The sequence below is a fragment of the Balaenoptera physalus genome (assembly GCF_965194825.1).
Source record: "Balaenoptera physalus genome assembly, chromosome: 18".
In the NCBI taxonomy this organism is placed as follows: domain Eukaryota; kingdom Metazoa; phylum Chordata; class Mammalia; order Artiodactyla; family Balaenopteridae; genus Balaenoptera; species Balaenoptera physalus.
Window position 1 is genome coordinate 1,630,952 of NC_138899.1, and position 14,722 is coordinate 1,645,673.

The following is a 14,722-nucleotide window of genomic DNA, read 5'->3' on the forward strand; positions in this document are numbered from 1 at the left end:
CACAACTTGTTGGGTTTTCAATCTGATGCTGTCCCATTTTATCATGGTAGTTAAACGTCCATTCTTGTTCGGTGTGATAAATGTTATGGCCATTTAACAGTAACGAAAAAGAGAGACATGTTAAACCAAATATTGCTTCAGATTGTGTCTTTTATTCTCCTTTATCATCATATCTTAATTTATAGTATAATCATCATTATCACAACTGTCAGCCTCATTTAACCTCCCCTGATCTCCCATGATTCTCTGCCGTCAGGTCTGATTGCCTACCTTCTGCCGACCGGCTGATAATGCCTGACAGATTAGCCCTCCCCAAGAGGAAGACAATGATATATAGAAGAGCGCCGCTCACGCTATATATTAATGAGGAGCTGGCAACGCTTTGATAAGGCTGCAGAATAATCCATCAGGGCGCGAAGGAGCTTGTAAAACTGGAGGGACATTTCACGGGAAAAACACCTGGGAAGGATGTAATGACCCAGCAGCTAAATGCCTGTCAGCTGTCTTCCCTCTGTTGTAATTAACATCAGATAGCGGGCGTGTGGATAACCTAAGAAGTTTATCAACCCCCAAATCCAGTTTCCTTCTCTCCGTGTTGCGACCACCGCTCCCACTTTTACAACATATGTAGCAAGCCAGCAATTAATAGCTCATTTTCTTTGGCATGAGGAACTGTTTATCTTCTAAACTCGCTCTTATCAGAGGCTGTTACCTATGAAAGGGAGGAACCACTGGCGTTTTTTGCTGCACTTACTCAGCAGCGGCCGGCTTCGCCATTAGATACAATGCTTCAGATGGCTACTTGAGTTTGAATGCACCCTTATTACAGGTATTATATGAAATTGCCTGTGTTATGTGAAGGGGATTATAGAGGTTCTGGATCAATAACTTCAGTGGATGTTGGGAGTGATTACAGTGCTCTGTCAATTTTCCCCATTTGGCTGTCAGTGTCGATTTACAACACACCACCTCTTTTATTCACATCAAATCACTCATTTCATTGGTAAATTCTATATATCTCAATTTACTTTAAGTAGCTGATTTGTGTAAAATAAAATGACTTCCTCTTCTGTGTGTGCAACAGACCTAATCCTATATAGTAATAAAAAGTGTAAACACAAGGAGACTCTTTGTCCTTTTCAAAGCATCGTGTGGAGAGCTGTGACTGCCCGCTACATGAAATAACTATAATTGAAACATCTCCGTTACCCGGGCTTGGTTTAGGCCACACCTAGCCTCTTCATCGTCCCTTATTTTTTAATCGTGGGGAGGAATCTTGGAGCTGTCGGATCTCTCTGAGTGGGAGCACACGGACTCCGAAAGCAGGTGTGTTTCCCTGCACCCACGGCCACCTCTGCTCTCACCGCGGCAGCTAGACTCACGTGCTGCTGTGCAGGCACGGACCCGCCCTTAAAGCTCTGAGACCACCAACGCTGTCTAGAGAGATCCGTCTTCAACCTATCGGCAGCCCCCTGCTCGGTGCAAGCTGCCAGAGCCTTCCTTTTCTTCCTTTTCTTTTTCGCGAGTGTACGCACATGCACACAGGCGTGGCTGATGAAGTGCAACGTCAGAACTGAGGAGAAAGAAGTCCAGAGGCATTCAGTGAGGGGAAAAGTCAGAGAGACGCAAGAAATGTTTCAGGATCAAAGTCTAGATTTCCTGCACAGTAGAAACTCTCTACAGGTACTCAGAGCATGTTTAAGACATTGCGGAAATCTAGTGGTATCATTCCACACATCTCAGCGTGCACAGGATAACGCTGCATTTGGGAATTATTTTTTTAACCTTAATTGACACTTCTCATCAGTGTTTTCTACTATTTCTGACCTAAAAGAGGCCCTTGGAAAACTGTGTACTTTCCACAAATAAATAGAACGTACATAAACAGAGTATTTACAAAATCATCAAGGCCACCCTCCCTCCAGAAAGCCTCCCTGACTGATGGTCTAAGGTTCAAACAGACAAACGAATAAACTACTAGAGTCACCAACCTATGAGAGCGCACAATTTCTGGTCCTGAAGCAATTCAAATACAGAGTAGAGAGAAGGAAAGGCTGTTTATTGTCTGTCCTGGGAGAAAATGTCCTTTGCATAAAAATATACAGACTAATCCTGCACATCTGCGGCTTTCACATTTGTTCATTCACTTCTGTATATTTTTGATATATTCTGCACGAGTTATAAAGCCAGGAGAAAATACGAGATTCTATTAAAAATGTAATGAGTAAAAAGAAAATCTCCATAAACTGTGTCTATATTTTCTGAAAAGCCTTATTGTCCCAGAGAGCATATTATTATTTAAGATGCAACTGAGGGGGGCTTCCCTGGTGGCGCAGTGGTTAAGAATCCGCCTGCCAATGCAGGGGACACGGGTTCGAGCCCTGGTCCGGGAAGATCCCACATGCCGCGGAGCGACTAAGCCCATGCGCCACAACTACTGAGCCCGTGTGCCACAACTACTGAAGCCCGCACGCCTAGAGCCCGCGCTCTGCAACAAGAGAAGCCACTGCAATAAGAAGCCCGTGAACCACAACGAAGAGTCGCCCCTGCTCATCATAACTAGAGAAAGCCCGCGCGCAGCAATGAAGACCCAAGGCAGCCAACAATAAATAAATAAATGTATTTAAAAAAAAAAAAAGATGCAACTGAAATCAGAGCTCTTCAAAATCGGCCATTTCCTCGCCCGTTACAAACCAGCACCTTTGTGCTGTGGGCTAGGCTTCCCACACTATGCGTATCTCCACGACACAGGTATAGCGGTACAGCAGGTATAGCAGGGTAGCAGAGTACAGTAGGTCAGAAAGATGTAGTGGAATGTTCTGCTCAACATCAGTGTCGGCAAAGCAGGATGCAAGTGGGAAAGGGGAGGGGGGCAGGCCACGAGCCCCAAAGGGACACTCACACCTTGGCCTCCCTCACACTGCAGGGCACCCACCGGGCTCACCTGGCCTTCCTCCCGCCCTGCACCCCAAGGTCCCAGGTCACTGGGTTCCTCAATCTCTCCTCAAGCACGTGGCACTAGCGAGCCTGCCTGCTGCCAGTCTCTTCGTCAGTCACCTCTCATGCTCGGACCGGACACAAGAGAAGCATCACCTCAGTTTCACAGGGAACAAAATGCTAGTTCACGTGACTTGCTTTGACGCCTCCAGGGAGAAGAGGGTAGGCTGGAATCCCAACCCCTTGTCCTCACAAATCAGAAATGATTTCAGTTCAGACATGCACGCCAGCAGGTAGTGACTACTCAATTCAAACCAAAGGAAATATTTTGGGCAGGGCAGGATGTCATGCACTGGGAATGGAGAGCAGGGTTAGGTGTGGAAGGAGATCCTTAGACGTTTAAAATGTAATCTTTGCTCTCAAGGAGTTAATGGTCTACTGGGAGAGATGAGACATAAATTAATAGAAAATGAAATTACAGTGAAATTTAGAGAACATCGTGGTACTACCACAGTAGAAATATTACAGGACTCAATAGTCTTAACTGTCAGATTAGCTTTATAGGCAATAACTGTTACGAATCAAGTAGAAAAAGCTCACTTTTAGCTGGAGTAATCAAGGAAAGAATTACAGAGTGAGATCTGAATAGAATTTGGCTCACAAGGATAACCACGGCAATCTAGGCATTCCTGAGCATATACAGATCCATGCAATTACTCTTAAAGGAAAGCAGAATTTGATGGAAAATTATAGCATGAATCTGGCATTCAGGCTGATATATGACAAGCTACTGTTTGGAAAACTCTAGTTTCAAAGGAGCAATAATTCACTTTTAAATAGCAATTTATAAAAGACGGCAGCCTTTAATATATAAACCCCTAGAGTTATGTCTGACATTACACAAAGGACATACATACTGCATAACCATTTTCAAACAGTAACAGAAAATTCAAATTAAGAATTTATATGCATCTCTGAAGCAGCCACCAAATTCACTTAGGGAAACAATGCACTTTGACAAAGTTACAGAAAATACTAATTTACTAATAGTCAACCAAAATTCAATTACAATTTTATTAACAAGTCCAAAACAAAGGGAATATCCAGAAGGCTGGTGTCTGGTAAAATATCAAGGTGAAATGTGCTGAATGAACCGCGAGCCCAAAGTTACATTTCACCCTCTGATCTGTACTAAATAAAGCACAGACGTCAGGAAAAGAAACAGAGCTACACAAATATTACAACTTAATGAGTGACTGAAAAAAGGCAGCCCGCACAGTTTATGGGATTTTCCTATCCTGATTGGTCAGAGAGAACTGGAAGAGAAAAGGAATATATAACAGGCCCAATCTTCCTGGGTCGAAATAATTTCCACTCCATCGTTGTGTGTGGTATGTTAATCAGGGAGAGACCCCCACCCCCCCTTTAAGAGGGGTGGAGAAGGCAGCTCAGTTATCAGACCGCACCTGAAAAGGGCAATCCCAAAAGATGTGCACACCTTTGCTCAGGAAACTCTTCCTAGCACCAGAAATAGGACTTGGCACACAGTAGGCGCTAAATAAATATCTCTGGAAAAACTGAACGAATGAGTGAAGAATACTGTCATCCAGAGAATATATGACAATGTAAATTAGTGGGCGTAGGGCTCTATGAATCCCTTTATACTTGTGTTTTTCCAAAACCAAAGCTAGTTTTGTGATGTTCAGTAAATTATTAATGGTATATCTTTGGGCTCTGAATTCTCTTTAAACATGAGTTGAATTTTGACTGGTAAGCTTCTATCCATCTGCCATGTAATTTTTGTTCACAGACAAATCAGTGTGACTTAGATTGAAAATATGGCAGGACCGTGAAAAATGATATCGCCTTCTGTGTAGTGTTGGTGCCATCTTGAATCCTGTATTTTAGATGCTTTGAAAATCCTAGTAATGTCAGGGCAGAGTCGGACGAAGCCATTACTGACCATGAGAATTACTGACCTGGGTGGGGACCCCCCGGAAGGGCTCTGCAATGTTCACTTAGGTGTGAACTTTGTTTATGCTTTTGCTGTTCTTAATTTGCCAGAACTGAGAGGCAGAAAGGCTTCTGTGTGTGTGTGTGTGTGGTTATGAGGTCCTCAAACCCGCCTCGGTCTAATATGAAGGCCATCACACGTGGAGGAAGGCCAGTAGCCTCCTTGCCATTTGGAGGTAAAATAACTAAAACCACTAACAGCAGTCAGGGAGTAGATCGAAAAAGAAAGCGTTTCTTTCTTTTTTTTTTTTTTCCTTCTTCTTAATGCTGCTTCTTGTTAACAAATATCCATTGTCATTAATTTGGTTGCTACTTTTAAAAGCAAGTGTTAACAGTCTTAATTCTGCTGCCAGGACCTAACCCTTAGTAATGTGCAGGATGGAGAGAAAAGAGTAATGGGGGTTTGGGGTGACACAGTTAATAGTTCAAATGAAAAATAACTGAATACTTAGCCCACTGAAAGTGGTTTATCCCCACGGGGCCTGCGCTGTTTATTGCTACTTAGTATGACCACGTTTAGGCCGGAATGCACTGCTCCATCCAGAAGCAGGTTATTTGTGGTCTATTTAGGCTTCTGTTTCTTCTAGGGAGGATTCCTTTTCCTTGAGAACACTTTAACCAAAAAGTGAGAGGACCGTAAAAGCTGGCAATAATACACTATTACGGAAGGTGAGAAAGCATTCCTGGTTGGAGGAAAATGGAAAAAAAAAAAGAAGAAAAAAGGAAGGGACCCATGTAGCTTGCCCGTAATGCAGGATTCTCTTTATGACTCCAGCTTCCAAACTGCTTTTTCCTGCTCTGTAAAATATTTGATAACACATGGAGCTCCATCTTCCTGGGTTATTATTTGATCTATTAACAGGATGGAGAGAATATTACTGATGTGGGGGTCTGATTTCTTAAAACAAAACAAAAATGCACGCAGTCTCTAAACGTACATTTGCATTAAAAAGAAACCCCATTGTGCCCAGAGATCCTGAACTGTTGCATTCTGAGTCTCCTACCCCCGCCCCCCGCCCCGTTCACACTGAAATGTGGGGTGTGTGCCCAGAGAACTTGGGGTGTTAGAGGCAGGCAGGTCTCCTGGGGAAGGGGCAGGAGGGGAGGGCATGCTGCAGCCACCTGATGACAAATTCTAACATTTGGAGGCAGCTTCCACAGGCATGAGTGCGGCAGGCCGCCTCCCTGATAAAAACGTGGAGCGGACAGACACCGCGCCGTCCGCAGCCTGGGGTCTGCTCCTCTAGGGCCTGGAGGTTTTCTTTCCGAGGAAGTGTCTGCATACCTCCCTCCTTTTGTCTCAACCGGAGGGTTTAATAGCTCAAGTAACTGAAAAGGACTAACAACAGTAAGGCTCCGGTTTCCAGAGTAACCGTAAAAACAGAGCCCAGTCTCCATGGCAAAGAGAAAAGCCATTTGCTGCAGCCTTTTCAGACCTTGAGCCGACACTGACAGTTTTCCTATAATCACCCCGATTATTTGTAGCAACTAACTATATTATAATGTTAACTATAGGAGGTCTTGGAAAATATGCGGGCTAAAAAAAAGGAATAAAAAATGTACTGGGTTTTCCTCCGCTTTAGCTATGAATAGACTAACAGTTTAAAATTTACAAAATAGTCTCTTCTTGATAATTCAACCCAAAGGGGGTACTGCCCATCTTCCAGGTTTCTGTCCTTAATTCTTTTAGGGTCTCTACATCTATTCAGAAGACTGCACAGGGTCTCAGTGTCTGGAATGCACGCATTTCTCCTGGAGAGCAAAGTGAGAGCGGATATGTGATCTTCATGCGTTTTATTTAGTCTACCCCAGGGTGGCGATCCTTTATCCTGTACTTGGTGGCTGCTGTCTCTTTCAGTCATTTGCAACATACGCCCAGATTATGCTGTACATATATGCATGCGTGCATGCGTGTGTGTGTGTGTCCTTCCTTGTGAGGCTGAACGACCAGCAATTCCATGACCGAGTGTGCCCAATTCATGTGGCTGGGCTCGCTCGTGCTGACCTGGGAGAACCAGTTGGTTTGACAAGGGTTTGCTTCTTGAGCACAGAGGTGCAGCCTGCCTGCATTTTTTTTTTTAACTGTTCTTCATCTGAACCTGAAATGAACTTGAATTTCAATCTCCATCTTTTATTTAAAAACCAAAATCATCTTTCTGTAGGGCACAGTTAATGATAAGGCTCATTATATGTTCAACTATTAATATTATGGTGTTAATACAGTTCCAGTGTTAAGTCTATGCAAGATAACTTCCAGATGAAACCAAAGCACAATTTACCAACCATTCACACACACACACACACACACACACACAAACACGCAGATAACCATGGGTCTGTATATTACACAGCGTATTTCAAATTTCCTATGTACGCCTAAAAAGATTATTATCAAAATGTGAAGTAACATTACATTAATAGAAAAATGACAACCACTGTGTTTTCAATTTTCTGGGGGAATGTAAACTATCTTCCCTTTAAGGGATATAAGTTGAAAAAAAGTCCAAATAAAAATCACTTGATTTTTATTCCATATATAAGGGCTTCCACTGAAAGTTCTCAAGTTGTCTTTGTTAGTTAATGTTCAGAGAATAAAATGTGGGAAATAAATATTATGTCATGCCACTTAAAAACTGCCTCATTTTAAGAGTCTCGTGTTCTACCAACTGAGCTAGCCGGGCACTCCTTGCCTCATTTTAAAATGGCACAATTTAAAAAAAAAACCTTGCCCAATAATTTAGATGTTTACATAATTAGCTGTTAATCAAGGTCCAATTTTAATTTTCTCCATCATTTATTAAAAACAAACATACATACACTTTGTCGTAAAATTCAGGGGGCATATATGCAAATCTCCACTTAGCTGCTGTTTTTCCTCCCTAGAAAGCATCCCAAATGACTAAGGCAGAGAGGGTGCTTCCAAACACACCAAGCCATACCTGGAACGTTTGTTTAAAGTGTCAGATTTCCAAACAGAGTCCCTCGACCCAAAATGCCATCAGCTCAATAGATAATAACGCCCCTCTTTTTCTGATTTTGTGTTTCTTCCCCAAATCTGTTCGAAAAACTCCCATGTTCTTCACAGGGAGGGTCTATCACCAGCCAGCTGGTCCCCAGAGTCCACTGGGGCGCTCAGGTGTCCGGGGAAAGGGCAGGGGGTCGGGACGCAGTCCATGCAGGAACTAGGCAGAAGGCAGTGAACGGTGCTGGACCCCCACCGGGACCAAGAGGAAGAGCTCCCCCGGTAACAAGCGACTGCCTTGAATCCCGGCGAGGCCCCGCCTCCACCCTGACCCCAGTCTCTACTTATCTGTCAGACTGATCTGCGCAGTGAGCCCCACTCCTATTACACGCTGGGTTTTATAAATTGCTTAAAGATAAAAGCTTACCCCGCTGTAAAAAGAAGTAAGATATAATATTGAATTTGCACTAAAATGAAAAGTTTCCTGGTGCCCCTTATATATTTAAAATTGCTGTTTTCTTGCAATGAATATAATTCACTGTCTTTCCCAAAGTATAATCCCGTGAGGGTTTGACCAAAGAGAAATGTGCTAATGATTGCAAATGGCTCAAATATTCTGTCCAGTGAGTTAAGTGATAAAAGTTTCTATGTTAAAAGAAATAATAAGTGGAATTTCACACATATTATAGTAATTGTGAAGCATCCAATTTACATAGAAATAATGTGAAAGAATTCTGACCATGGTGTTTTAAGTGAATCATTACATGCATTGCTGATACATTTAGAAGCTGCAATATGCCAGGTATGTTTCTTTTAGCATAATAAGTCCTGTAATGGAGCCTTTAAAAGCTTAAAATGTATAGTTAGATTAACCTTTCTGTTTTAAGGGTTTCTCCCCTCAAAAAAAAAAAAAAAAAAAAAAGCCAAAAGAGAGAAATACAGAATCATTAAAAAGCCAATTAAAGCAATACCCCTTTCTTTTCTCCATCCAACGACTTCATTGAGGCTTTTTCTCCACTAATCATTTTATTTAGTACTTTAGATTTTTGGTAAAATTTGGTTATTTTTTCCTCCTAAACGAGGATCTAAGATTTCAGTCAAATTCTTGAAGTACCATGGTGATTCTGAAGGAGGTTGTATCTTAGAAGTTAAGGCAGATTTCTCTAACTAGAGAGGAAGGTGTACTCAGACAAATTCTAGACTGAAAAAAAAAAAAAAAATTGTGGGGCTTCCCTGGCGGTCCAGCGGTTAGGACTCCGCACTCCCACTGCAGGGGACACGGGTTTGATCCCTGGTCAGGGAACTAAGATCCCACACACCGCACGGCGCTGCCAAAAAATAAATACATAAAAATTTTAAAAATTGTGATCTCCAAAGCCAAATAATCTGGCTCTTCTCATCCTTAGAAGAGATTATTAGAAATGTTGTTCTTGCTTTTTTCTTCCCCAAATTAGCTTTTAATGGACTTGATATTTTATTCCAGTGAGAAGGCATTTCTCCTTTGCCTTATTAGGTTATGTGATTTAGTAGATAAGTCAATTATTAAGAAAAATGAGCAAAAAATCCTAGACCAGTTTTTTCGTTGATTTGGAGGCGGGAGGGTGCATGAGTCTTTGGGTGTCCTTGAGAGAGGCACTCTGTGTGCAACCATCTCCTCAAAATCGTCCTTCCTTTTCAGTGATCCGTGATCCTTTAAGTCCCTTGCTGGTTCCGTTGCATCCAGACCTGGGCTTCTCACTGCGGGTATCTTGGGCCAGACCACCCTCTGCCGCGTGGGGCTGCCCTGCGGGCTGCAACACGCCCAGCAGCGTTGCTGGTCTCTCCCCACCAGATGCCAGGGCTGCCATCCTCTCCTCGCAGTAGTGACAGTCAAAAATTTCTCCAAACCATGCCCAACTGCCCCCTGGGGGCAACACCCACCCCCCCAAGTTGAAAACCATTGAGAATCACTGCTCCAGATCTTGAGAACAGGAAGAATAATAAAGCTCTTCACTCTCTTTCCCCCAACCAGGGACTAAATATAGTAAATTCAAGCCCATAGTCTAAACACTCAAAATTCCCTAGGGTTTCTCACGATTTCTTTTGTTTTTTTTCTTTTTTTTTTTAAAAGAGGAATCTTGACGCTAAACTAAACTGAAAACATCAGACATAAAGAACAAATGGTTAATAAGTAAAATTCTGATTTTCTGAAGCACTCTCTTTCTGATTATCTTTAGCACTTTAAGATACAAAGGGCATTTGTCCCTTCTCTCATTTCATGTCCTAAGGTCCAGAAGAAAGAGAAAAGCACAAACGGCAGAGAAGGGTCATTGGACCATCTGTCTACTTTGGCAGGCCACACAGACAGCAACCAACATTCACTGGTACCAAGATCTTACGGGCACTTCATGATGTTCCTGAGAAGAGACACAGTGTGAAGAATATAAGCCCAACAGTAATGTTTTAATTCATGCGTTTAATTTTAGCGTTTTCCAAGTGTTTTCTAGCACATCGTGTCACTTAATTTTCATAAAGCTGTCCATACTTTGAGATCATTAGTAAAATTAAAGGCTGTCTGTCCATTCATCCATCATTCACCCATCCATCCACCCATCTACTCATCCATCTATCCATTTATTAAATATTTATAAAGCCTTTTCCATGTACTGTGCACCCTGAGAAAACTGTTTACTGGGCGTTGTGGGGGAAAAGAGTGAATCAGACACGACTCTTACATGCAGCTCACTATTTAAAAATAGAGAAAAAACCTCAAAGAGACAAATTTACCTCCCCATTGTTTCCATCTGCTGGCAAGGTATGGTCAGTGAATTAATGAGCAATAAATAGGTATTTCACACGCGCACACACACATACACACGCACACGTTTCAGATTCAGAAAAAAATTCCTTCGCATTTAATAGGATGGTGTCACATTAATAAATATGACAGTGGAGCATAGGTTGCACATATCAGCTCCTGTGCTTTTGGACATATTTTGAAAGAATAGCATTTGTTATATAAATTATATTGAGTATTACACATTTTTAATATGTATATGTGTATATAATGCATACAACAGAGTCACACACATACAAGGCTATTTGAATTATGTGTTTCACGTCGTTTTCACCCCCTACCCTGCAACACTGAGGTCAGTCTCCCAATGCCAGGAGCCATGTCCTGCTTATCTCTGTGTTCCCAACATTTGTGTCCAGAACATTCCTCTGCAAATGTTTGATAAGTCAGTGAATCACTGAACGCCAGGCACTGTGGCAAGGGCTGGGGGTGAATAATCCAAGACCCAGTCCTTGCTTTCAAGGATCATCTTGTCCAGCTGGAGATACAACCTAGACGGCACGATTAAGGTCGAGGAGTGACCCAAACAAAGGAGGGAGTGGTCAGCTGTGCCAGGTGGTTGGACAGAGATTAGGGAAGGTACCGAAGGGGAGGTGAGCTTGTGCTTTTCCCCCATAAGGACAGCAGACTGAACCGCGCTCTGAATCTCCACCAAAAAGACAGTTCAGAATTTCTTTTAAAGGTATAAACCCACAAGGAGAGGAAGGAAAGGAGAGGTGAGAGCAGTAACACAATCCTGGGAGCTGGAAGGTGGATGATTGGAACTGAGGGGAAAGATTTGGGAAAGCCGCACCTCAGCCAGGGTCGGGGGCTGAAGAGTAACCGACATTATAGGACAGAACCTCCCAGGGAACTCTGAAAGCTGTGAATCAAACAGGGATAAAAACAGGCAGATTGGGACTTCCCTAGTGGTACAGTGGTTAAGAATCCACCTGCCAGTGCAGGGGACACGGGTTTGAGCCCTGGTCCGGGAAGATCCCACATGCCACGGAGCAGCTAAGCCCACGCGCCACAGCTACTGAGCCTGTGCTCTAGAGCCCGCATGCCACAGCTACTGAGCCCACATGCCACAACTACTGAAGCCCGCACGCCTAGAGACCGTGCTCCACAACAAGAGAAGCCACCGCAATGAGAATCCTGCGCACCACAATGAAGACCCAACAGATAAATAAATAAATAAATAAATAAGTAATTTTTTTTTTAATTAAAAAAAAAAAACAGGCAGATTGGTTGAAAGTCTCCTTTAGAAGGGGACAGGCTGGGGGAAAACCATATCCTCTGGAGCGAGCAAAGCAGTACAGCTGTGTGTAGGGAAGCCACGCTCAAGACAGGGAACTAAGCAAACATTTACACCCCCAGCTCCCGCCCCTGTAGGGTCTCAGAATGCGAGCTGCCCAGCCTTCTACGGTCGAGACAGGAGGGTAGGCCACATGAGCGGGCAACAAAAAAAGACCTAGACTAGAGATACTAATATTAACATTTCCCAACTTAAAGGCATAGTTCCCTCCTGAATTAAAGGCATAGTTCCCTCCCTACACTGAATCCCATAATCATCAACTCCGCCCCACACACACCTGCAGCTTCCGATCGGCCTTTAGTGCCTCCGTCTTAAATATGAGCCAGAACCAAGGATTATCAGACACATGTGCAGAGGCTCTGATGTGAAATACAGAGATTAAAACCATTGAACGAGCAGGAAAACATTCATTTCCATAAATCAAAGACCATACAAGAAGAAGCAAACTTTGTAGAAACTTTAATATCTTTAGAGAGGTAAGAGATGATATTCCATTGATGAAATAAGCAGAGCAAAGTTATACAAAGGGGATCATTCAGAGCACAAAAACTGAAATTAAATATATGATGTCAGAAATGAAAAGCTCATAAGTAAGACTGGATTATAAAATGCAGTAAGCCTTCCAGAAAGTAGAGTAAAAACACAAGGAAACAAAATAGGAAGGAAAGAACTGAACATTACAGCATTAATCCAGAAGGCCCATGTCCAAACAGAAGGAGTTTTAGAAAGAGGTAACAGAGAAAACAGAGAGGAGTGAATCACCCAGCAAATAATTGCAGGAAATTCCCAGGGCATGAGTTTCCAAATCGCAGAAGCCCACCAGGTACCCAGGACAATGGATGAGAAAGGCCTGTGTCCCAGGGCAGCATTACGGAGCTCCAGAACAGAGCGGAGAAGGAACACGGGTCAGAGCAACATCAGCCTTCTCAACAGCAACCAAGGAAGCTGGACCACAGTAGACACAGGCCTTCAGAATCCTGGATGAAAACTGTTTCCAGCCGGGACATCTATATCAAGCCAAAATCTCAAATCAAAAATCAGTATAGGGCTTCCCTGGTGGCGCAGTGGTTGAGAATCTGCCTGCCGATGCAGGGGACACGGGTTCGAGCCCTGGTCTGGGAGGATGCCACATGCCGCGGAGCAATTAGGCCCGTGAGCCACAACTACTGAGCCTGCGTGTCTGGAGCCTGTGCTCCGCAACAAGAGAGGCCGCGATAGTGAGAGGCCCGCGCACCGCGATGAAGAGTGGCTCCCACTTGCCACAACTAGAGAAAGCCCTCGCACAGAAACGAAGACCCAACACAGCCAAAACTAAATAAATAAATAAATTTAAAACTATTAAAAAAAATGACTATAAAAAAAGATTATTTGCAGACATGTAAGTTATAAAAAATTTACCTCTCACATACACTTTATCAGAAATCTACTGAAGGAAGTGCTCCAACAAAAAGAGGGAGTGAATCAGGAGAGAGGAAAACAAGAGGTCCAGGAAACAAGGGATTCAGCATGAGAGGAAGGCAAAGGGAACCTCCAGATGATGACAAGGTGGCATCCCACGGCGTCCAGTGCCACAGGAGAAACTGGAAACAAGTCCAGATTAGGGGAGGTTAGAGCCTCAACAAGAGATTCTCCAACAGGATGAAAATGATGCAATATTGGGCATACCTGCGAGAATTGAGGGATTTGGATAATTAGGAAGAATTTGGGTTGTAAAAAGATAGTCGTTAACTCGTGCAGGAAAGGAAAAGTAATCATGATACACTGCATTTCTCAACTGTGAATAAAATTTACATAGTTATAGTAATGTAAAAACATCTAAAATAAATTTGTACTATAACACTGAGAGGATACCATATGCTGAAGGAAAGCTAATTCACTTTTTCACAGTAAGAACTCAACAAATAAATGCCTAAAATTGAAATCTCAGGAAGTGGCAATCTAAGCACTTTTACTGAGAAATGTGGAGATAAATACCGAAAGAACCAGAGAAGGGTTGAAAGTGGCTGTCTCCGAGGAGAGATAAACGGAGACAAGAGACCTCTGAGCTTTGTGCACATACTGGAGGATGACTTAGCTTTTAACTGTATGTGTGTTTAATATCTGATAAAAAATAAAGCTAAAATAAAAGTAAACAATTCACTGGAGTTCACCAAGAGGGTAAGAGGAAGAAACCACGCTCTCTTCAAGGACACAGAGATAAGGAACAACGTGGCACGTCCAGGAGACTTCACGTGGTTCGGTGGGAATAGGCATGATGTGCACAGGTCAGGAAGAGAGGGGTGAGGGGGGGTGTTGAGGGGCAGGGATGGAGAAAGTGACAGAGGCCTGATCCCAGAGCATCTCGCGTTCTACGTAAGGGATTTGGACTCACACGGTAAGCACTGGAAGACGACTGTATATGAAGCCACACCACAATCTGATGTACTGTTTACCAGAATCGCTCTGTGGGTAACGTGGTGCAGGGGTGGAAGACAGTCCACACAAGGGGCAGGGTCAGCTGGGAGGCTGCTGTGGTAGTTCTGGCGGCAGGTGGCAAAGAGAAGATGTAGGAGCTATCGAGGAAGAATACATTGAATTGAGCGTCCGTCTTGATTGAGATTTGGGCTGGGTATAGAAATCCTAGCTGGAAACCAAACTGAGAGAAAAGTGGGCTGATTCCTGGAACTTTGGCTCAGGT

At 43.2% G+C, this 14,722-nt stretch overlaps 1 long non-coding RNA gene across 1 annotated transcript in view; it reads right to left on the minus strand.

Annotated features, from left to right (window-relative positions):
* Window positions 1-1,591: 1,591 nt before the first annotated feature.
* Window positions 1,592-14,722, minus strand: part of LOC309647522 — a 35,206-nt gene continuing 22,075 nt past the window's right edge. Inside the window, exon 3 of the long non-coding RNA XR_014256139.1 lies at window positions 1,592-5,802. This is a non-coding gene — a long non-coding RNA (uncharacterized lncRNA). The remainder of the gene's footprint in view (window positions 5,803-14,722) is intronic.